At 35.1% G+C, this 22,695-nt stretch overlaps 1 protein-coding gene and 1 pseudogene across 1 annotated transcript in view; both read left to right on the plus strand.

Moving 5' to 3' along the window:
* The window catches only part of Cntn4 (contactin 4), a 1,063,047-nt gene that overhangs the window by 216,330 nt on the left and 824,022 nt on the right, over positions 1 to 22,695 (plus strand). The gene's annotated exons all lie outside the window — the stretch shown is intronic.
* LOC101591085 lies at positions 10,677 to 11,126 on the plus strand (annotated as a pseudogene).

Raw genomic sequence — 22,695 nt, forward strand, 5'->3', positions numbered from 1 at the left:
ATATTTGGAAAAATTCTTTCTACCTGTGCTAGAAGATCACATGATAAAATTGTATTAGTATTGTCAGCTTTTCTGTTTCTGTTCTATTTTTCTTAAGGGACTGAACCCAAGGCCTTTGCACTGAGCTACAATCCCCAGTCCTGTTTTTAAAATTTTGAAACATTGTCTTACTATGTCACTAAGTTTTCCAGGCTGGTCTTAAATTTGGGATCCTCTTGCCACAACTTCCTAGAGTGCTGGGATTGTAGATGTGTACACTACCATATCCAATTCTGCATTAGATTTTTAAAAATCTAATTTGCAACACATTTTCAGCTTTGGTTTTATTTACATTATCTATTTTAATACCTATTTTGTAAGATATAGGTTTGTTTTTATTTCTCTTTCTTTCCCCTCCAAGCCACTCTTGGGGAGGGCTAAGATCAAGCCTGGGACCTTGATCAGGGTAAGCAAACACCCTTCCACAAAGACATACATAAAGTGCAAAGCTTTGTTTTTTTTTAAAAAAAAATGACAATGATAGTAAAACTAAGCATTTATATTGAAAGCAGGAATTTAAATACTCATATGCCAATCTTCATAACAGCACTGTTTACAAAAGCCAAAGGTAGAGAGAACTTCCCCTCACTTAGCTGCCCATTGATGGGTGAATGGATATGCAAATGCAGAATATATGAACAATTGAATATTCTTCATCCCCCCAAAAAAGAACAAAATTATAACATATGCTACAATGTGAATGGACCTTCAAAATACCTGCTAAGTGGAACTTCAACTAAGACACAAAAGTATAAATAACTTTACAAAATATCATTTATATAGGATACCTAAACTACTCAAATCTCTAAAGGCAGAAAGTGATATTGTTCTTAAAGGGGTATAGATTGATAATTGTTGGGAAAGATGGAAAAGTTTTGGAAATAAATAGTGATGATTGTGAAGTAATTTTGTGAATATGCTTTATGCCATCTAATTGCATACCTATGAACAGCTTAAAGGATTTTATATTATGTTGGCTTTTCACAATAAAATATACATGAAACAATTTTAATAAACCAGGCAAGATTCAGAACCTACTGTACTGAAAATGTAATTATATAAAATACCCTGCTAGAAGAAGGTCTGCTTCTTTCACTGAGCAAAGTTGTGTTCTGCATTCCAAATGGACCAGACTTATAAAATAGGGAAAAATTTGTGCCTCCGAGTCAGGGATTTCAGATTGATGGGGTACGCAGTGTCACTGAAATGCACTTTCAGAGCATTCTGTTCTCATGTCTGGCTGCTGTCTAATGGCCCCAAAATTGCCATCTCACTGGCACCAGGCCTCAGCCTGATAAGCAGAGGTATTTTTCTTGCAGGAGCTGTTTTGCTTCTGGACAGACTGATCTGGTGTGACTGTCAATAAAAGCAAGCACACTATAGAATCTGTCTATCCCATTCTAATTTCATAGCCATGCACTGCTGGAGCTGTGATTATTACAGGATGATGTTTCTTGCAGCAAAGCTGGCCAAAGTACCAGAATCAAGCCCCATTAGTCCCTTGCTGGTGCACATACTGTAATGACCTGGTGAGGCAAAGTCAGACAAGAGGGGAAGGAAATGGAACGCTTAGAATCTGCGAGGGTGCTTTTCATGCCATGACCTCATGGAGATTCATGGACCCCAGGAACTGAAAGTGCACATCATTCCCTTAACATGATACTCTTTAAGTTCTTTTAACTTTATAAGCACAAACTTTCAAATTTCTGTTTCTTCCACTGCTCAGAGCCTACTTTGAAACAATCACCCATTCTTTTGGTAATCAGAGCATGATTTCAACTATGTAAACATGCTTTGAATATAAACAAGTAGCTTACCCATTTAATGAAGTTTTATTGGTGGTGCTTCTCAAGCCCCTGATAGTGATAAAATAAAGAGGGCCGGGGAGATGGCTAAGTGGAATAAGCACTTCCCTGGCAAGCTCAAGGGCCTGAGTTCAATCCCTGGTTCTGACCCCCCAAAAAAGGAATTATATTCATTCAGTTCTGATTTGACTAAGAAAACACACGCATGCTCATGTATTTCTGGGTACTCTCAGCTAGAATACTTTTGTACATTGATTGGAATTATTTTTTTACTATGGATAGTACAATATTAATACAAATAATTAAGAATATAATAAATTTTTATTCTGATCTTTATCATACTGTCTGTATATTTTTTGAAAATCTATGTGATACATTGACAAACAAAGATTGCTACTAAAGAGAGAGCCAAGAAAATGCTTCCATCTTCTCAACTTGAGCATTGAGCTTTGGCCTAAGTAATGCTTAGTGGAGTTGTTTAAAGTATTTCTGGCCTCTTCCCATTTGAAATTAGTAATACCCAGCACCCAACAGTCATGATAATAATGTTTGCAGATATTTAGTATACATATCCTAGAAGCCACAGGTACATCATAAATGTCTACTTGAAAAAAGCATCTGGATCATATTTACTTATTTATCTTCTCACACTAGTGAAAAATATGATATTTGTGAATAGGGGCCTGATTTATTTTCCTAATCAGTATGTTCTCAAGTTGCATCCATTTACCTGTAAAAGTCTCAAGTTTATCCTTCATTATAGCTGTCTAGTACTCCATAGTATAAAAAAATCACTTTTTGTATTGATTTCTCAGTTTCATATATTTGTTTCCAAGATCTACCTGTTAACAACTGTGCTGCTATAAATGTGGGTGCACATATATCATTATTGTGTAATGTTTTTAATTCTTCTGAGAAGATACCCAGAAGGGGAACAGCTCGATTGAATGGTATCTCTAAACCTAGGTTTTTGAGGAGTCTCCACACTGATTTCCACAATGGTTGCACCAAACTACATTCCAACCACCAGTGGAAAAGGGTTCCTCTTTCCACACAGCCCTGTCAGCATTTGTTATTGGTTGATTTCTTGATGACAGCCATTCTTTCTGGAGTGAAATGGAATCTCAGTATAGTTTTAATTTGAATCTCTCAATTGACGAATGCTGTTAAACACTTTTTCATGTATTTGTTTGTTGTTTACATTTCTTCATCTGTAAAGTTTGTATTATGTCTTTGAATTTTGTGGGCCTGACTTTGTTTTTCAAATTCTTATACAGCTTAGATATAAGTCCTTGTCTTAGATATAAGAGGGACAATGAGAAATTATTTTCTCACTCTGTTAGTAATTGTTTAAAAGAGAAATTAATGGGAGAAAGGGGAGAGGAAGAAAGAGAAAAAAATGTACTTATAGATACACAAGGTAGGTAAGATAATTATTCAACTAGTTTCTCTTATTGAATTGAGAAGAAAGATTTGCAATAATATTGCCTTGACATTATTTCATACCTATTTCCTGTACTCTGAGTAATTACCATGAAACAAAAACAACTAATGTATTATTTCTACTGTTCTATTAGCTTGATTTGAAACTTCTACTTCTATTTTAAAAAGAAGATCAACTGTTATGAGGGGAAAGGGAAGGGAAGGAAGGGAAAAATATATATAATATGCATATATATGTATACATACCCTATAGTGAAGGTAGTAATAAAACTAATTTTTCTTAGTTCATTGGAAAGAAAAGTCTTTATTTGTTTTTTCTTTTGGTATTAGGGATTAAACTAAGGACCTTGCACTTGCCAGGCAGGTACTTAAGCCACTGAGCTATCTGCCTGGCCACTGCACTAATATTTTTGGACAATATTTTATGCCTATATCTTACACTCTGAATAACTACTGTATAGTCAACCATAAACAATGTGCTAATTATTGTAACTGTCCCACTATCCTGTTTTAACATTCTGTTTTGTTGTTACTTTATTTATTTATCTCTTTTTTGGAACCAAGGATTGAACTCAGGCCCTTGAGCTTTCCGGGGAAGCTCTTATTCTACTGAGCCATGTGGCTGGCCTCTATTTCTCTTTAAAACAAACAAACAACAATACCAAAAAGAAGGTACTATGGAGAATGTTGTGAAATCCCAGGAATCTTAAGTAACTGCCTAACTTAAACAGCTTCAGATTTTAGTGCAATAAAGTGTGAGGAGAGTTGAATGGCTGAGAATATAATTGAAGAATGTATTTGTGCTGTTTTCCATCCCCCCACCAAGATTCCTATAATGTTTGTTGTTGCTGTTCTTGTTGTTGTTTCTGGTAGTGGAGGTGTTACTCTTCTGTATAATCTATGTGTATTCTCTGTAGTATAAAATTTGTAAGTGCTATACCACTGTACTATTATACAAAAGTACACACAAGTAATTTAAGATATACCATTATCTGTGTAAGATCAAAATGCCCTCTTCTGGTGGGGGTGGAATTGTCAGAAAATTTTTTTAAATAATTTTTTTGAGATACAAAGCAATAAGAGAGTTTCAAAACCAATTAGTAGGACAGTTTCAGTACTTAATAACTGCATATTGTTGTCTTAGTGATTATTCACTGTACAAGATACAGACATGATATCCTGTCCACAAACACTATTAGAACAAATCTTTCCACTCACTGAATTAAGAGGATGTACATATATATCTATCCTAACTACATTGAATATACAGATACAAAATCGTTGATCATTTGTATTCCTGTTTTTTGTTCAGTTTTGTCAGAGAAGGTTACTCTATTGTCATTTAAATATTATAGGTATGTAAACTCAGCAAAATATTACAATATAGTCCAACAGTCCATAATAGTAATGGGTTTTCCGTAAGACTGGCAATTTCAGAAGTTGTTGACTTGAGCCTTTTACAACTCAGTCTATTAATATGGCTTTACTTTTTATACTTCATTTTGATACTTTTCTTGTGGATGGTTAAGACCAAGATAAAGCAAGACCTATATAACAAGAAATGTAACTTTTGTATCTCATAAGGTCAGTCAAGTCCCCTCAGGGTTTATACTGAAACCCTGTACCACAGTTTGTGGATGCTTTGTCAGTATCACCCATGTGGATGAGTCACAGCCATTGCTTGACCAGTTTGCTCTCTGTGAAAGCCTGAGAGAATATTTTCTCTCCATGTGACTCTCCTTAGGCACACTCTACATCATCAATCACTTTCCTCTGTGGCCCTATAATCTCCTTGATCAGAAAATTTGGGACACAACTGAGTTACATGATATTATAGAACAGGTTCTTCTATGTCTTGAGTCTTCAATGAGCTTGCAAGGCTAGGGCCAAATTTTTGGCAGTTGTTGTAGTTCTTTTCTCTAATTCTCATCTGCAAACTTATGTTGTTAACTTTCCAGAAAAGAAGCTTATAGTTATTACCCTACAACATACGCAGTTGAATTTAACCTCACTATCTGTCTGAATATCAAACATCTTAGGCATAACATGAAACAGGTATTTTTCATCAATTGATATGTTCACCTTTAAGCCCCTACAGAATATGAAGAAAAAAATTAAAAAATAAAACAATATTGAAAAAATAGGACTAAACAGTTACATATTTTTACACAGAAGTTTAGAAATCTAACCATATACAGTATTGTAGCAAGAGAGTCCTGTGACATTTTTTCCAGTCTCTTGTTTTCATTTATTATCCTGTTTCTTAAACAAACATTTACTTGAGAGACAGGATGGCAGTAAATGCTATGCCTTGACAAGCAGTCCATATTTAGAAGACCAGAATGACAGGCATTCTAAGATGACCCTACTATTACACATTGCTAGCTTCAGTGAAGTTGCTTAATTCACAGGTACTAGCATATCGAGTTAGTCAGGATGAGAATCCTAGCAATTAACTGCTAGTTTCAAAAGCCTCCTGAAGATTCTCAGGATCTTTGCCTTATGCATCTTGTACATATAAATGTATGGTTTTGCCCCTGTGATATTTCCTAGCTTTTACCTTGCCCAATCTTTATTGCCTAATTTTCAAGTTCTTGCTTTTCTTTTAATTGTGTTATATCTATTTGTGTTTCTTCTCTTGAGTTCTTAGACTAGGGAGACTATAAGATATTTACACATGTGTGTCTGGTTTATTTCGCTTATTAATATATTCTCAAGTGGCATCTACTTAAATATGAAGGCTTCAAGTTTATCATTCCTTATAGCTGAGCCATACTCCATTATATAACAATACTACATCTTTTTCATGCATTCCTCAGATGAGGGACATCTTGGTTGTTTCCAAGATTTGGCTATCACAAATTGTGCTGCTATAATATATGTGTACATAGGTACACATATATTGCTATGATATGACGTTTTCAGGTCCGCCAAGAAAATTCCCAGTAGGGGGATAGTTGGTTTGAATGGGATTTCCAGTTCTAGTTTTTTAAGGAGTCTCCACACTGATTTCCATAATGGTTGCACTAGTCTACATTCCCCCAGCACTGGAGAAGGGCTCCTTTTATTCCACAGCCTCTCCTGCTTTTGTTGTTGGTTTATTTCTTTAGATAACCATTCTTTCTAGGTTGAGATGATATCTCAGTGTTGTTTTAATTTGCATTCAATCAAGAAGATTATACACCATGACCAGGTAGGATTCATCCCAGGGATGCAAGGATGGTTCAATATTTGCAAATCTATAAATATAATGCACTATATCAATAAAGCAAAAACTAAAAACCACATAATCATCTCAATTGATGCACAAAAGGCTTTTGACAAAGTCCAACACACATTTATGTTCAAAGTCCTACAGAAAATTGGAATAGATTGCCTCTACATCAGTCTGATGAAAGCATCTATGATAACCCAACAGCTGACATAATTCTAAATGGGGAAGAACTGAAGTCTTTACTTTCATCTGGTACAAGACAAGGATGTCCTCTAGCACCACTCCTATTCAATATAGTCTAGAATCATTAGCTAGAGCCATTAGACAACAGAGAGAAAGAAAAGGAATAAGAATAGGTAAAGAAGAAGTTAAATTATCATTATTTTCAGATGACATGATACTTTACATGGAAGACCCAAAAAACTCCACCAAGAAGCTACTAGAATTGATACCCAAATTCAGTAGCATAGCAGGATACACACTCAATACCCAAAAGCCGATAACATTCCTCTACACAGATAACAAACACACTGAGAGGGAACATAGGGAAACAATATCTTTTATAATAGCACCATGGAAAATGAAATACCTTGAAATTAATCTAACTAAAGAAGTCAAAGATATTTTCAAGGAAAACTTCGGTCCTCTGAATAAAGATATAGAGGATTTCAGAAAATGGAAAGATATTCCCTACTCCTGGATAGGAAGAACCAACATCGTGAAAATGGCCATACTTGCAAAATTGCTGTACAGATTTAATGCAATCCCTATCAAACTACTACCAACATACTTCACAGAGCTAGAGAAATCATTCCTCAAATTTATTTGGAACCAGAAAAGACCTGGAATAGCAAATGCAATCCTGGGCAACAAAGACAAAGCAGGAAGCACTACAATTCCTGTTTTGAAATTATACTACAAGGCTACTGTGATAAAATCAGCATGGTACTGGCAACAAAGTTGACCTCAGGATCAATGGAATAGATTAGCAGACTCAGAACCCTCTACGAACACACTCAGTCATCTTATATTCGACAAAAGGGCTAAACATACTCACTGGAAGAAAGATAGGCTCTTTAACAAATGGTGCTGGAAAAACTGGCTCTCTACATGCCAAAAAGTAAAACTTGGCCCAGGTTGATCACCATGTACTAAGTTAAAGTCAAAATGGATTAAAGATCTAAACATTAAAACAGAAACACTAAATCTCCTGGAAGAGAAAGTAGGAGGAACTCTTGAAGACATAGGGGTAGGCAAAGAGTTCATGAACAAAAATCCAAATGCACGAGTATTACTTGAAAGAATTAACAATTGGGACCACCTCTTACTGAGTAGTTTTTGCACATCAAAAGAAATTACCAACTAAGTGAAAAGACAATCCACAAATTTTGAAAAAATCTTGACGAATAAGCACTCAGACAAAGGTCTGCTCTCTAGAATTTATAAAGAATTAAAAAAACATTAAGGCCCCAAAATGTAAAGACCCAATCCAGAAATGTGCATCCAAGATGAACACACACCTCTTAGATGATGAAATTGAGGAAGTGAATAAATATATGAAAAAATGCTCCTCATCACTAGCCATCCATGAAATGTCAGAAAATTTTGGGTCTCATTCTAATTTGTATAATTGGCAATCGAGCTATGCCTGAAGTAGGGTTTTCCTCTTTTACCTTTTCCTCCCATAATGTATAACTCTTATGTTTTGTGTCCAGGTATCCCTTCAAAGCCTGAGTCAGTCACGGGACAGTTTCTAGAGTTTGTGATTACTTCATGGTCTAATGCTGAGATTATGGGTATGAGTGCTACCCCTGCCCTGGCTTTGGTAATCTACATTACAATGTAAGGAGGGGAAAGAGGCTCACTAGAAGCTACAGCTGTGGCCCCACCTTTGCTTTTTGCTGTTTTCTGACCCCATGAACTTCTGTTCTCTTCCATGTGTTGCTCTGCCTTGGAGCCAGCTGAGTATAGCCTGAAACCTCCACTAACTGTGAGGTAAAGTTACCTTTCCTTCTTTAATTTTGGGTGTCAGGTATTTTATCCCAGCAATGAAGGAAAGTAACTAAGACAATAGCCACGACTATAAGCGGCTCTTGGAGTGCTGAGACTAATCCCTCAAAGAAATCACTATTCTTAATGTTCTTAAATTAAACTAAATATTTCAATCTGTTTGGATTTTTTGCTGTTCTTTTGACCCCAATGAACTGAATAGTATGGATCACATAATTCCTACCCAGCTCTTGGCTCTAGCTCTGCAACCTTGCATGCAGAATTTTATGGAATAATTTCCCAAAGCCGAGATGCTTTAGTTAGGAGGTTAGTAGAATCAAATTCTCTTAAGAAAATATTCCCCAAAGTTTTTCATTTTCATGTTTTCAGTGAGCTATTCAAACACTAGTGAGTAATGTTTGAAGTTTGATTCTGAGAATCAAAAGGAAACCAAAACTTTTCATTCGTTTGTTAAATCAAAGATATTTTATTAGTAATGATGAAAACATGTCTGCCTTTGTAATCCTTATTGCCCTATTGTGCATATTAGAATTTTCTAGAGACTGTGATGTTTGATATTGTAATGTATAAGACTTAATGGAAAGGAAAATTGCTGTTTACTCTATAGCCAGATATTAAGATTTGCAGAGGTTTAAAATAGGCTACTCTCCTAGCTTTCTTTTTTTGTTTGTTTGGTTTTTTTTTAGAGCATTAATCTCATAACTGTCACAGATTTCAAAATGCACAGTCATGTCTTATATAAAAATTTTGTATTCTTGTGTAAGCTGCATACATACTTCCATATACTTAAAATTATTTCTATATGTAATATAAATACTGTGTTATATTGTTTAAGGAATAACAACAAGGAAAAGTTTATAATATTCAGGGAAGATGCATTTTGTTCAAATATTTTTAATTGAATGCTCATAGAATCTGTGAATGTGCAGTGCATAGAATTGGGAGACTGACATATTATTTCCATGTTAAATACATTATTTATGTTAATATATAATCACTTTATTTCTATTTTAAAATGAGCTCTTAAGTAGTCTGAGAAATTTTCATTTTTAATTTTGTATATGGTAAGTATGGAAAATATACTCATCAAATAAAGCTTTTTGAATTCCTCAGCAATTTCAAAGTTATTTTAAAAGTTAAGTTTAGTTGTCAACTTGACTGTTTAAGACGTTCCTGGTAAAGTGGCCGGATCATTCAGGGACTTCACTCAGTAGATTTACCCACTGTATTCATCAGTGTATATGGAACATAATCTCTTCATAACAGATGGTGTTATTAGGAATCAGTGTCCACTTCAAGATGGGCACTAGGGGCAAGTCTTGGAGGTTATATCTCCTATTTATCCCTGATCCCTGCTTTGATTTCCCCACACTCATAACCTAAGCAGTTTTTCTCTGACATACCCTTCTGCCATGCTGTTTCTGCTTGCAGCCAGATGCAACAGACTGAAGCCTTGAAATTATAAATAAAAATAAAATGTGAGTCTTAGATATTTATCTCAGTAGCAAGAAAACTGACAAATACAAGTGTTTTAGTGTTGTTGTTGTTGTTGTTGTTGTTGTTATTGTTTTTCATAACCCTAATTGGATGTCTGCGTGTTCATAAAGTTCTTCTTACTCAGCCTTTGGAAAGAAAAAAGTATATCAATTCAAGACCCCCAGGCTTGAGTTTTTAATGGAAGTTCTCAATTTTTCTTATGTTTACATATCTTTTTTTCAAAATATAAATAACACATCCATTTAAAATAAGGAACACATAAGCACATGTATTTACATATTTTGTCTTTTGAAATAATCTATATTTATAATTATATAATAAAATAACTGTGGGGACACATATGTTAATTGTTCTTATTTGATCATTATACAATGTACACATGTGTCAGAATGTCATAATATACCCCATACATATGTACAATTATGAATCACAGCAAAACAATTAAAAATTGAAAATAAAAAAATAAAATAAAATAAAATAATTGTAGTATATGTATGCTCTTTGGAAATAAAATACATCATTAATAGTAAGGTATATTTTTTCAAGTGAAAAATCTAGTATTAAAAATGTGAAACGTAAAAGAAAAAGGTACAACTCTGTAACTACCTCCACTGCGTTTCTCTTTGTGAATTTGCTTTTGTCTGGCCATGCTCTAGAGCCCACACTCCATGTCTTTGATTGAGTGGCCAAGTCCCAATGGAGGCATCTTTGGAGTTGATGTCAGAATTGCCCAACAATCTGTAATAGCCAAGACCATGTTGGAGGATTTGAGAATGGATGATGAAGGAGACATTTTCCCAGTTCCTTTACCTAGTATTAATGCAACAATGTTAAAAATGCTCCTTCCGTGGTATGCCCACCACAAGGATGACATTGCTTCTCCAGAGGATAAGGAGAACAGAGGTAAAGGAAAAGACTCTCTCTGTGTCTAGGACCAAGTTGACCAAGGAACTCTTTTTGAACTTCTTCTATCAGCAAAATGCCCAGACATCAAAGGTTTGCTTGATGTCATATGCAAGGCTGTTGCCAGTATGATCAAGAGGAAAACACCTGGGGATGCTTGGAAGACCTCTATCAAAAATTATTTTACTGAAGAGAAGGCAGCTTGCATATGCTAAGAGAACCATTGGCATGAAGAGAAGTGAAATGTTGAGCCTGACATCGTAATGCTATAACAATTGTTCCAAATGCTAATTGCATCACTCTATTTACAATTATTAATTATAGGCAAATACAGCAGCAAATCAATTGTATTAATATATAATATTATTGTTGTTGCATGTGTATTATGAGTACAGATTCTAAACCAATAGCAGAATTTCTTCTCATGTGAGCAAATTTGCTGGGTTTCTTTATTCTGAATAAAACTGAACTATTAATTCTGTGCAGAAAGTGGGCTTTCCCTGTTTTATAAACTGATTTCCTCCCTATTTGATTGTTCAGTTAATATTAGTAAGCTTTTAAAAATTTCCATTATAAGTAAAACAACTTTCAAAAACTTCTCTGAAATTAAAAGTATTATAAAAGCTTCATGTTCTACAGTAGTTGAGTCCACTTTTGGTAAAATTATAATTTGATACAGAGCATAAAGGCAAACATTTGTTTTAGAGTTTATGATGATTGATTTCATGTGTGCACCTGAGTAGTCCACAACGTGCCCAGATTCTTCATGAAACATTGTTCTATGTGTTTAGTGGGAAGTTTCAAGTTGAGATTTGCATTTGAGTGAAGAGATTCAGTAAAGCAGATGACACCCTAATTTGGACAGATCTCATCCTGTGTGCTGAAGGAGAGAAGCCTGGCCTTCCTTCCAGGGGAAAGATGTCATTTTGCCTTCAAACTTCAGAACTCAGCTCTTTCCTCTCTTGGGATTCAAATTGGAGCATTGGAATTTTTAGTCTCAAGTCTGCTGATTGCTTTAGAGGAATAACCCTGTTAGCTCTTCTGAATTTTGGGATTGCAAACTTTCTTATACAGTAGATTTTCTACCTTGTCAGTCTTCACTTAACCATGTGAATCAAGTCCTTATTTTATCTCCATATATATGTACATATGAGCTTGTGCATGTGCACATACACACACACACACACACACACACACACACACGAACCATATTGATTGTATTTTTCTGGAGAACTCATAACATTGAGGATTAAACAAAATATTAAAGAAATGTATGTTTACATGTATCAAATATAGGAGGAGAAATTGGGTAATGATTTCTATATCTTTTACTGTATGGACATTCATTAATTTTGGTTAGTGAATGCCATATATACAGATCAAAATGGCATATAGGCTTTCGCCTAAAACAAGCAGGAGTTCCTGTTCCTATTTTTGAATGAATGCCATGTTCAAGGCCTGGGACAATATAAATATTATGGTGTCCATTTTACAAATGTAAAAACTGAACCTAAGACAGAATTGTGTGTCCACAGTCATGCAGAAGCATGTGATTCATCTCCATGTTCCCTGCTGTCTTCTGTTTTGCTCTTTTACTTAGTGATACTTTGGGCTTTTCATGTAAGAGAAATGATATAACTTTTAAGCTTCTTACATAAGAGTTAGAGCATGGAGCAGAGGACAGGGATGTAAGATGAGTGAAGATGTATCTTGTACACATGCCGAGTACCCACAATGAACATTTTCATTCTGTGCGCAAACATGTACTAGTAAAAAAAAAAAAAAATGAGTGAGGAAGCTAGAATTGTAACCAGCTTTTCCTAACTCTGAAGCCTATTCTCTTACTGGTTCACCAGACTTTCTTGTATTTGACTATCAATCAAACAGTTTGCTACCTACAAAGATGTAAGATGCCAAGATAATTTTCAGCGTATTTCAAATGTAGCATTATATACCTTGAAGTTCACATGGCACAGGCGATTTATTTTGATCTTGGGAAATTTCATCAAATTATTATAGGAACTAGAGAATAAATGTAAAATGCATAAGCACGTGTGTGTGTGTGTGTGTGTGTGTGTGTGTGTGTAAGAGTGTGTGTGTATATGAAGTGCTTTTGTAAAGGCTATAAAAATCTCCCACTGAGAAGAAAATAATTCTGTTGCTCACATTCTTGTGCAAGAATTTCCAAATTGATGGCTATTTGCTTCAAAATTAGGCAGGAAATCAATCCTAGAAATTATTGTGTATTGAAGGTCAATTAGTCATAAAATATTATTTCTATTTTCCCCTATTTACTATGAAAATTGCTGTTTTCTTTTTCATGGTAATAGCAAAATATTCTATGATATTGAAATACATACTGATAAGATTTTTTGTATTTTACTTAGAGTTCAGGTGGTGCAAGGCTTTGCCTCTGCAGGTCTTCACATCTTAAGGGAAGAAAACTAGTTATGCTTCATATTTTTCATATCATTTCAGTTTTATTTCCTTTCAAAAATATATCACTTTGAATTAGTGCCCTCTTTAATGAAAACCACACAACACAGCTCTTTAAGAACTATAACTAGCAACACTATGTATGGCTCTTAGAACACATTACTCATTATTCCCTAGAATTTTCCTTATATATAGTTATGGAATTCCAAATATGTGACTCCAAAATATGAGAAACTTGGTTCTGAGGAAAAAAAATCAAAAGTGTATTTAGAAACTAGATAGAATTCCTCTTATCTCTTTTTGCTGAAGCAGAACATGAAACTTGGCTGAGTTTGTCTGAAATGTGTCATAAATTCTAACGTTTCAAAAAGATCCTACCGAGAAACTAGGAAAAAACTTCCTAATCACCAAGAAAAGTCTCAATTAAAAGGCTTTGCCAAATTATTCTCAGTTTAAATCAAATATATCAGAACAAGTTAGTCTGCACACAGCACTATCCATATTGCTTCTATAAAAGAGGACAATAAATTGCTTTGGGAAAGAGGTTATATTTTATTAAAAATAACTTTCACTATGTAAGTTCTTATAAAATAAGTATTGATAAGTGTTGATATATGGGAACTTCATGTATCTGTCAAGTAAAGATCAAATTTTCTTTCGTCACTCTCCTCACATACAACACAACAATCTTGTGTGACCAGAATGTGTTTTTCCCCCATACATCAGTTCCCATATAACTGTCTAAGATGCAATTCAATTTTGAGTCTGTCTATCTAGGAATAGTCTGCTTCTTCAGGTAGTAGGCTCATTGACTATGAGAATCCTCCTCTCCCAATGAGCATTTTAAACCTTGTGTTCTTCTAGCAACAGTCTATAGAAGAGCTGAAACAAGCGGTATTTAAATAAAAACATGATAAAAGATACACGGCCATTAATCCACCTCTAAATATCTCCCTCACTTTGAACACACTATTCCACCATTCTTGTCATTTTCTGAAACAGTCCTGGAAGTTCTCTGTTATGAGTGTCAGAGAAATAAAAAACGTAATGAATGCAGCTTCCAACTGCCGTCCAATGGAAAGAGAGTCTTGTAAAAACACTGCAATGTGTCCTCATTCACCTTACTCGCTGGCTGTGGCACTGTGTGATTTCTCATCTTCCCTGATGTCAAAATGGCCATAAAATGAAAACTTTTGAATCATTTCAGGATCCTGAGGCAACCACAACAGCACAATTAAATACACTTAAGAGAGCACCAAGAATGTTGGAATAAATGTGTTTGAATCGAGGGGGATTACTCTGCAGGGAGTTAATAGTATAGTGTGTTTTACTCTAATGTATTATTTAACTTACACATCACTGTAATTTTCAGTCACATTCTCTGAAGTTGTCATGGAAATTCTTACTTAGAAAGTTGTAAAATATTATTTCTTTTATCCCCTATTTGCTGTGATTGTATTTCTCTGGAGAACTCATAACATTGAGGATTAAACAACATACCAAACAAATGTATGAATGAAGATGTGTCATGTACATACTAAATACATACCACCCAGTTCAAAAATTTGTTTGATTGGCTCACTGAAGAAGTGACTCAGAGAAAATCAAGAAGACACAGCCAGTCAAATCCCCTCAGGATTTAAGAAGAGAGCTGTTTATTTGTGTTTACTGCATCATTGTAAATGATGTTACAAAGAGTATAGATAGAGACAGATGAAAGAACCATATGGAAATATAGGGAGAAAGGATGCAGAGTTCCCTTGTCCTGCCTGGGTGTACCACACTCCTGATATTTCCCTGTATTCAGCAACATGTTCACTCTCCAGACCTAGATCTTTTGTAGATTTATAAAGAATTACTCACCCAGAGATGATTAAGTCCTTATCCACTGGGGATCAATGCAACATTCAGTCCCTTTCCTCTCCTTAAAAAGGGGTGGAGTTGAAAATTCTTCCCCTCAAACCACATGGTGAGTTTCCTTGCCTAACATCTCCAATCATAAGACTGGCTAACAGCCCCAGTCATCATCCTTCTCATTAGCAGAAAAAATGCCCAAAATTTTGGAAATCACTCTGTTTTTAGGAGCTGAAAGCTAGGAAATATGAAGAAGAACAAATTCATGATCCTCATTATATATCACAGAGGTAAATAAAGTCCTTAGCTTCAATTTATAAAAGATGAAACTAAGGTATAGAATGGCTGTAAATTTGTTCCCAAATTTTTGGCTCCACTAGGTCCTTTTAACTCTCAGAAACACTAAACCAGTAATTGACCCTGAGCTCCAAATTGAGCACTAGGGAAGGTTCTTGTTGGCCACTCACAGTGATCTTCTCCTTTCCTTGAGTCAGGAGGCTGTATGTGCAGGGCTATAAAAATGAGGCAGGGCCTGGTTAATAAAAGGGGGGAATATGCGTGTCTTTTCTGGAATAAGTGCCAACTGTCCAGGAATTTAGTCTTTTCTCTTTTGGCTCTTTCAAGTCGCTGGTAATGGGATAGTTGTCAGCATTGATGGCCCTGGCAAGTGAGTCATGTACCTTGTAGGTGGGATTATAATTCTCGTAGACTGTGTTGGTCATTTAGGCACACATTTTGGATCCAGAGCTTTTCTCAAGCCCACTTGACGTATTGGGATTCTGGCTTACAGAGACACTCCCTAGAAGATAAGCAAGACTGGGCAAAGGGAGAAATTCAGCTAGGTCACCTTGGTAGGAGGAGATATAATTAAGACTGCACAGAAAGTAGAGTTTGAAGTTTCCAGATCCAGATTGTGTATGCTCAACTAGTTGTCTTTTCTCAGAAATTAACTTTATGAAGATATTTGTCTTCAGTCATTCTATATTTGTTTTTGATATTCATTCTCTATTTTGCCTTTCTTCTATTTGGTGCAAAGGTGTAGCTTCTGTTTTTCCCCTATATTGTTAATATTTAAGTAACTGACAAGCACTTATAGGAAATTCTAAATGTCCAATATATTTTTAGACAAAGTCACAGAATATGACACATTAAACAATTGTGGCATGTCAAAAATTGGCATATTTATGACTTGGAAATGCAGAGTGACAGGTTGTCATTATAACTATGCCAGTTTTTGTAATAATGGTAAACCTTGGAAAATTTCATTTTCTGGCCTTGCAGATTGCCAACACATTGACATTTCCCATATGGCTTCCCAATGGGAAAGATAGAGTTACATTTAGTCAGAGTTGATATTTTTTCTTAATGGAAACTAAAGAAACCTAAACAACTATATTTGGATATAGGCTTAATATTTTAAAGAATTTTTTTTCTTTGTTCCTAGGACTTAAATTCAGATGTTGCAGTTTTCTAATACTGATTTATAGAAATGGACACTTGGTCTGTTTTAAATCACCACAACTAAGAGATACCAGAAATATACTCCATATGTTGCCTAAATGGAGGATCAAAGATGTTGCCAGGCCCAGCACAGTTACGCATACTTACAACCTCAGTACATGGGAGGCTGAGGCAGAAAGGTCATGAGTTTAAAGTCAGCCTGAGAAACTGAGACTTTATGTCAAAGAAAAGGAAAATTTCTAAACTCTCAAAACTTGACCCCTGATTGATATTCACTGCATTTCTTTTGGTCTTTTACTGTTGTAGGGACCTATAATTGATGATATCCACATATTTGAAGAGTAGTGTGTGTGTGTGTGTGTGTGTGTGTGTGTGTGTGCGTGCGTGTAGGGTCTCACTATGCAGCTTAGACTTGTAGTGATCCTTCTATTTGCAGCCTCTCTAGTGCTGGGATTACAAGCATGCACCCATCGCTGGCTCAGCACATCTGGGGGTGGGGCCAGCATGGCATGCGGTGCCAGGGATCGAACCCCGGCCCTTGTACTTACCTAAGCAAGCACTTAGTCCACTGAGCTATCTAGTCAGCCCTTGCAGAGACTGTTTTTGAGGGCAGTTTTATATGGGTCATAATGCTGGATACAGTCTATTAGTAATATAGTATGATATATACAATAGTGTACATTTTCTGTAATAACATTCTTAGAAATAAAGTAAAATATATCTGGCTTAATATTTGATAAATTATCTCTTTTCATTTCACTTAATTTTTATGTAAGTAATATCTCCAAATAATTATAGTACTCATGTTTCTTGATGTCTTATTGCCCAAGTGCCTAAAAGCCAATACTATAACATACTGAGATTTTACAAAAATGAAAACAAACTTAATGATGTTGTCAACCAATTAGGAAGCCAGCAGCTGTAGGGTCAGATCTGTGTCCCCTGTCAGGTAGTATGGGAGACTAATGTATAGGAAGGGAGAGGGTAGAAGCTGTGTCTTAATTAGAAGGTAAGAAAAGAGTAGCTTTAGGGTTCTTTTGCACAGATGTAAAGAGTCACCCTGCTTCCTCTGACATTGAAAGATCATCAGCTGGCCTGGCAGGCTGCTTGGTTTCTGCACATGGCTAGTCTTCAGAAACTAGTTTCAAATACTCACGTAGATCCTGGAGGTATTTTCTGAAAACCAATTTAAGTACTTTGTTATTACAGGAATTTAAGTTGGTTTATGTCTAGACTATAGGTAATTTCAGTATTAATGTCTGATAAAATATATTGAATATTTAGAACTTAGTATTACCTATAAGTACTGGTCACCTACTGGATTTTTGCCAATATGCAGGTAGAACAGGACCTACATTTTTGCATCCCAATTGAAGAAACACAAAATAAAAAATAAGTGACAAACTGTAGCTATCGGATGATGGTATCCAAATATTTGATATAGGTAATTTTCCTTAATCTAAGAAGAAATAAGACTTAAAGTTAGAGTATAAAATCTAGGTCTGTGTTTTACATGGTTCTTTTCAAATTCAACATTTTCTTCAGTTTTGGTAACTGAGGAGAGTTTTTTAAATCTATTTTCTTGATTGCAAAGCTCAAAAAGAATAAATTTCATTTTTTGTATTGAGATAAGAAAAGGCCAGTTATGAGTAATTTTAGAAGAGACACATTGTCTTATTGAATAAAACTCTTAAATGAAACTCACTGTCTTGAGAATAAGAATTTTCCTATCCTCACGGGAAGTACTAAAGACTCATGTCTTTATTTCTCCTGATCTCTGAATTCTACTTCCTATTTTGGATGCATTATTTGGTTTCCTGGGACCTCGTGAGGATTTGGGCATGACTCTAGCCTCTCCAATGAGCTGCCCTAGTTATGTTACATCTGGAGAATGTGTGAAGCTCAGCATCTCAAGGTGCTAACCTTCCAAGTGATAAGCAAGGTAATCTCCATTACTGTGATCAGTCTCCTCCACATCTTAACATGATCCATGGGTCTCTATGACTTTAGGCTTCTCCTATCCTTATTTACCTTGTAGTCAGAAACTCCAGAAAGGACCATGATTCTTGCAGAAAGTGGCCCTTCCAGCCACACAAGTCAAGGTGCCTGAGCCCGTGTGACCTTGGTGGGCAACCTGCACTGTGTGGTGCCATCATCGCAAGGAGAGCCACTGCTCATTGGCATCAATTGTAAGCTTTTTGGTTCAGGAAAATAAATACACATTTTCCCTATGGTAATTACTTTATTCTCACTTTGTGAAAACTACAGGGACCCTTGTTATCAAGAGATAATCATATTCTAATGGTACCACTTATTGTGCCCAGTGAAAATCTCAAGGATGTGATTATCTCTTAATAACCGTAAAGCCTATTATGTATCATGTTGTATTGTTATTTACTTTGTGTGCATATGTGGGAGGACCCAGGAGTGATCTCTGTGGTTGATACTATTTGTTGTGATAATGATAAAAGAATCAAATGACCATTTGTTTGCTTGTAGCTAGACAGCACAATTACAAATGCATGTACTTTTCAATGAAAAATGCATTGGGATGTAATCTCTTGCATAATAATAGTTTAGCAGCCCTGATGTTAAAAACTAAATTATGTCAGGCAACGCTAATGGAAATTCTAGAAATAAACATGGAAAATTTATTGTGTACATGACCTGTACCTCCCACAGAGTATTCAGGTTGGGTTTTAACTACCTGTGAAAGAAGCAAATAGCCATGCAAAATGCCTGCTGATTCAGTGATAGAAAATGCTGTCACACACTTAGATAGCATAGGCTAGATATAGAGAAAAGACCCTAATGTACAGTGTCATTTAGAGTATGAGTGGTTATTGAATGTCAGATATTTGTTCACATGTCATCTAATCTATTTGCATTGTAATTATGTTAATTATAATAACAGGTATATTTATTGAATAGGTGCTGTAGGATAGGGTATTTCCATGTGCCATATTATTTTATCTTTTTCAAAAAGCTAACAAGGCAGTTACAATGGGTCCAGTTTTATAGTTGATGTAACTGGGATTGTAGGATATTTCATAGTTTGCTTGAGTTCTTGAAGCAATTAAAGATAACCTTAGCTTCAAATCTGTTTTTAACATCTATGTTTTATTCACTGCCTGTTTAAAGCATATTATATTGAGTGATCAAGTACAGTGATGGAAGAATTGTAAGTGATGGTGGTCTTATTTTCTTATATGTCTCACATCAATGTGCAAAGTAAAGAGATCAATTTTTCCTCCCTCCTGACCTTGCATGTTATGTCTGTGTGAACTAGAAGCATTAAGATGTCATAGATGATTTTCAAACGTAATCATTAGAATTGTTTTAGTTATCTTACTTTTCACTTCAACTTTTATACTTTAACTTTTTGTTTGTTCGTTTTCATTTATTTTACTCTGTTTTTTATAAGTAAATATCTCATATAGTTTTTGAATCTGAGCTATTTTTGAAGGTTGTAGATGGGGAGATATTTTGATGCCTAGAGCAAAATCATCTTTTGGCATAGGCTTGCCAGCTGCTAGGCCTTGCTGCTTGCTTTTAGGTGAGAAGCTCTGCAGGTATTTGTAGGCTTCTATTGAAATGTATAACTAGTACATTTATGTTGGCCACAACATTTTTGTGCGAAATTCATAGAACCAATCATTCTGAGTAGAAGGAGTTTCATCCATTTAATTACTTCTGTAGATGGAAGTTTCCTGTCTGTCATCTCGAGTTGTACTTGATTTTTCCTCACTCATGCTGGCACATCTGAGATGGAAGGTTTTAGCTAAATTACTTTTCTTCTAGTGTAAGGCACAAATAAGCAATTCCTATTCACTAAGAGAAATTCAGAGATGCAAGTTCCAAACACTAACTTAAGCATTATTGCCAATTTCTTTTAACAGGCAGTCATGAAAATACACTGTGGATTTAAAGCATATGCCTAACATTATAGTAGGCTGTGTGCTGGATCCATTCATATAGTCAGCACATTTTAGGAGCACCTGTTCCAGCCCTGGTTCTATGTAATTTAAAATTTATGGCTCAGGTAGAACACATAGGTGCAGCATCCTTGTATCGATCATCATTCCCATCACTGTGCAAAATGCTTGGCTCTTACAACTTAAAGTCAGAGAGATCTATTTTAGCTCATGGTGTGAAAGGTCTCAGCCATGGCCAGCTGGCTCCAGGGCAGAAATTGCATGAAGGCATGGTGGAGCAAAGTCACTTCTTTTCTTTAACTTTCCTTCCTAATTCCATTTCTAGTTCCATGGCAGCTAGCTAGTTTACTAAATGCACCCTTGGTATGTTAGGTCACCCAACAGATCAGCTCTTTTGGCCAAGGTTGCCTGGGCAAGCATTACAAAACTCAAAAATTGAATCTACTAATGTTCTCTATAATGAGTAAGCATCTGAGAGTTTGTGTTTTGTTAAGGTGAGAACTTGGCTGTTCTGTGCAGCTGCCATTCTTGAGAACAGACAAATGTGGCAGTCTTTTACCATCTTTGCTACTCTACTAGAGATTGGGAATTTAACTAATGTAAATTGCATGTCTAATCTAAATTTTTATATTTTAATGTAAGTTTGGGAATTAAAATAAAATTCTTTAAGGATGGTTAATATTATTGTCGCTAAATTTTAGGTAAAATTGAGGTTTACATCAATAAAAGAATTGCTCAAAACCTGTGATCAGTAAGTATTTGAACAAATATCCCATCCCAGGCAACTTGTCATAAAATCTGTACACTCAAACAAACAAAACATTTTGAGATAAAAGGGTGATTTCAGTAAGTATCATTCTACTAGATGTGATAAATATGATCTTCACCTTTAGCCTTTGAAAAAAAATGTATTTGTACATGTGACAAGTTGCTAGCAATATCTTACAGGAAAGCACGTTTTGATCAATGTTTTAGGATATTTGAAACAGGAAATATAAAAGCAAGTGTTAACACGTATATGACACTTGTAGTGAATGCACAGCCAGCTGGTACGAGGTCATGTTAAAATAAAACAAATGGTGACATATTTGTGATTCACAGTTAATTTGATTACAGTTCACTATTATTCCAAGTCCATAAAAAAACACTTTTCACATTTGTTGTAATCATATGTGCAAAGTTGTGTTTTTGGAATAATAGGATAAGAAAAGAAAAATTACATTCCTCACTATGTATACAATATCAAGAATTCTCTGACTCTTTCCTTTTTTTTTTATTTTTGGCGGAACTGGAGATTCAACTCAGACCCTTCCACTTGACAGGCAATCACTTATTCTACTGAGCCATCTCCCCAGTCCCCTGATTCTTTCCTTTTGGGTGCTAATGTTGCCAATCTTAGAGTATGCTTAGGTATTTACTGTGAAGAACAGCTATTTTGCTAACCAGTGAAAGACACACTTAAGAAACGATATATTTATGGTTAATAAAAAATGGACAATTACTATCCCAATTAACTATGCTTACATAAAGATAAACCAGACTACACTTGAGTAAAATATAAAAATTTGGTTGTAAAAATGGACTAAAACTGAAAACCTGATCTAAGCCTAAAAGATCAAACCAATGTGTAGTTTAATCAAAGCTCAGTTGATTCCCTGAAGCTCCATAGCTAATAAACTGAATAAATGCAAACTAGTTATACTTTAACCACTTGACTGGTTAATTAACAAGGTTGTAGTTCGAATTTTATTTTCTGTGTCTCTTTTTCATTTCTCTGTAATATGCTTTCTCTTCACTTTGTTGGCTGAAGTTCTAGGAACTTCCATATTTGCCTGAACATGCTTTGTTAATCTTTCATAACATAAACTTTAATAAATTTATTTAGTATAAAGATCTTTTCGTTATTCTTATAAAGACCTTTTTGTAGGTACTTAATTAAGATATTTGAATGGTAATGATATATATATGTATGTATATATACATATATATATATATAAAACAAAATAGTTACTTTACTCATAATCACAGTTACCTGTGGTAGAAACTTGGATGAAGAAACAAACATACATAAAAACTGAAGTTGTGAAAAAGTGAAGGC

This window comes from Octodon degus, unplaced genomic scaffold (genome assembly GCF_000260255.1).
Source record: "Octodon degus isolate 3935 unplaced genomic scaffold, OctDeg1.0 scaffold00030, whole genome shotgun sequence".
Taxonomy (NCBI): domain Eukaryota; kingdom Metazoa; phylum Chordata; class Mammalia; order Rodentia; family Octodontidae; genus Octodon; species Octodon degus.